This window comes from Vombatus ursinus, unplaced genomic scaffold (genome assembly GCF_900497805.2).
Source record: "Vombatus ursinus unplaced genomic scaffold, bare-nosed wombat genome assembly UNPS02014832.1, whole genome shotgun sequence".
Taxonomy (NCBI): domain Eukaryota; kingdom Metazoa; phylum Chordata; class Mammalia; order Diprotodontia; family Vombatidae; genus Vombatus; species Vombatus ursinus.
Window position 1 is genome coordinate 73,854,390 of NW_020954610.1, and position 3,341 is coordinate 73,857,730.

Here is a 3,341-nt window from a genome sequence, read left to right on the forward strand (position 1 = left end):
AGTAGTGCTGGTCCCCTCATTCCTGAACATGTAATTCCCAACCCTCCAGTATGAATAGTGCTTAACTATAGTATATGACCAGGTGGATCTCACTCCTTTTTCTCTTCCTTCCTCCCCCTCTCCCGCCCCTACCCCGCCCCTTGCCATGGCCCTCTCTTTCTTTCTGCCCCTCTTGACACTCCAAAGTCTGTCTCCCAGACAGTCATAAGGAGATATTTAGAAGTCATCGACTTAAAAGTTGGAAGACATCAACGAGTCCAACCCCTTCGTTTGGCAGGGGAGGAAATTGAGGTCCAGACACAGAGAAGGACTTGACCAAGGTCATAATAAGGGTTGCTAGTAGCAGAGCTGAAGTTAGAACCTAGGCTCCGTGACTCTCCAGTCCTTTTCTTTAAGCCACCTCCACCTTGTGAAGACTTAATCAAAGCCAAGACAACCGAAGTCAAATAAACAGATACAACTGCAGAGCTCCAGCTGCTCCTCTCCATAAATGAGGAGTGGACCTGTATTTTTTGAGAGTAAAACTAAACTCTAGCCCATGATCATTAACAACTAGTCATTGTTAGGTGGTTGTGGACTACCTTCTTAAGAAAAGATGGTGAAGCTCTTGTGGAATTGACTGGGGAGCAGGGGAAATCGCCTCCAAAGTGGAGATCCGTGAGTGTTTGGGACTGCGGCCGGAACAGAAATACAATCTATCCAAATATCTCCCCCATTGCCTTGTCCTTGGAAAATGAATTATAGGGGTCGAGAGGTGAAGTGAGAAACAGAACTCTGTTACCCTCTTCTCCTCCTCCTATGTCTATGACCGTGGTCGGGCTCCCAAGCTCGAAAGCCCAGGGAGTCAATCTCTACTGCTGGTTCAGTTGAAGAGAGGAGTACCTAGCATTTGATTTGCTAGAGGTTTGCAGGTTTTCTGTAGTAAATTTCATTCAGTAGCTCAAGGATGCAAAAACCAGCAGGGCTGGGTTCCAGGGGACTACATCTACAAGCTACGAAGCCCAAGCTTTACTCCCCTTGACCCCACGGGAAAACCCTCTGTAGCTCGAGTTTCCCGATAGCTAGTGGTGGAGCCGTGTGGGCAGCGAGCGCGCAACAGGTCAGGCTGGTCCGACCAGTCAGTGGGCAACACCTTGCTAAGAACCACGGAGGAGAAGCGACAAGGTCTGGATGCCGGACTTCCTGGCCAGGCAAAACCAGGTTGAAGAAATGTATTTTGTTCAAGCCCCAGAAAAAGGAGGAAAAAGTAGACGCGGTGAAACAGATCAAAGAACCACGAGCTACCTCCTTTTTTTCCCAGTCTTCGGCCCGCGTCCTGCCCAGCCCCCACCACTCAGCACATACACTTAGATGCATTGGCAAACAAAAATAAAGACAGAAGGAAGCTTCCCAATGGTAGAGGGCTTCCCCTCTACTAACCCCTCCCCCCCAATCCCCAACTCATTTTCTTTTCTCCTTCAATACCAAAAGACTTCAGGAAAGGGTGTGTGTGTGGGCGAGGGCGGGCTCAGGTGGGGGCGAAGATTGTCGTCAGAACAGATTCAATCAAAGCTACTTTTCTTGCTCCTCCAAATCTCTGCTTTGAGAAGCTCTTTTGAGTTCAATGAAAAAGAGAAATAGAATGGGGGAAGGGTTGAGAAGCATAAGCAATTTCGAGAAACGATAAAAGGGGGGTAAATTAGGGGTATGGAAAGGTACTTTGTTTAATGGGCGTCTCAGGTTCCTGAGCGCTCTCCCCACCACTGGGACGCAACCCCCTTCCAGTTTCCGTCACAGAAATTGAGTTTTACACGGGCCAGTCCTCTAGCACTCATTCACGCCTCTTAAGAAGAGAAACACCAGAACCAGCAGAGAAGCAAAGCCACAGAGAAGTTTTAATAGACAACACTGGCGTACAACATAGGCAGACATTAACCTGTCACAATGTCACAACCCGAATGAGGTGGATTAAAGAAGCTAAAGATGACTTGTTCGTATAAAGGGCAGCAGCTGTCCACCACCCCTTCCAGATCCCCGCCTTTGTTTTTCCTCCATCTAAAGTTTGTTTTGAGTAAAGTGCTATGCCTGTGGTTTAAAGAAAAGAAAACAAGTAAAGCAAACATCAAAGTTTTTTTTTTTCTTTCCCATTCGATAGTTTAAACTGGAAAACTCATTGCAAAGAGATTCACACCAAGCAACACATAAAATATCAAATTTGTGTGAGCGATCAAAGGTGATGGGAAAAGCATTACTCACTTGTGGGTTTTTTGTTTTGTTTTGGTCTGGATAAGGTGTGAAAAGGGAAAGCCAAAAGACGGTTCTGCAGGTTTAAAGAACAGCTGGGCAGAATTATGTTGCAAATTTGCCTTGCAACGTCGAAGAAGATAAGACAAAACAAAACAGCCAACATGTGTTTCATGTGGACCTGTGAAATATAGTACTCATAGAAGGGAATTTAGCTTGAAAATTCTTTATTTTTATTTTTAAATAGGATTCCAAGATCCCAGATTGCGCTCTGAATCCTTAAAGGGATTTCTTGGATTTTAAACATTCATCTGCAGTCTGAAGTTCTTGTTTTTCTGTTTCATTTGGGTTTTGTTTCTCCAAACTTTACTCCGGGAATCGGGGCTTTTACTTTTTAATCCCATGTAGCTCCCCATTGTGCAGGCTAATTGCTTTAGCTGCTCTTCCCACCCTTCCAAGCCCCCCTGGAAAGAGAGCTGAGAAACTCAACTGACTTTCCCAAAGATACTTTGTGTTTTTTTAAAAGAAAGTATGGGCTTTATTAAAGACTTGAATTCATCGTCTCCCTATCCCTAAACTCAGGCGCAAAGCAACCAACGCAAGGGAATAAACTAGGGAAAATACATTTCCCTCTCTACAGTTACATTTTTTAATTTGACTAATTTTATCTTGGATATTTATGATACGTCGCTAAACAGGTTCGAGAAAGGTAAAATTGCCACTCGGTAGCCTTATCTATTTTTCACTTTCATCCTGGATTTCCCCATGTTGGTTTTTAAAACTCACCACCTGGCCCACCCAGAGCCTCACCAACTTTTATATGGTCCAGGGAAGGCCAAAATTGAATCCAGTTTGGCACAGAATAAAGCTTTTCCCCACCGCTTTGTCTTCGCTCTCTCTCCACATAACTTATTTATATTTATAGTATTAATAACAATAGAAATTCTTACCTGAAAATTGGCTCTCAAGAATCTGATTGTACAACATAGTATAAACACTGACACCAGAAGTGTTATATTTATTAAAACCCATTTAAGCATCAACTTTGTGTTTGTTTAAATACATTCTTAGTTCAAAATCTCTCTCTCTCTCTCTCTCTCTCTCTCTCTCTCTCTCTC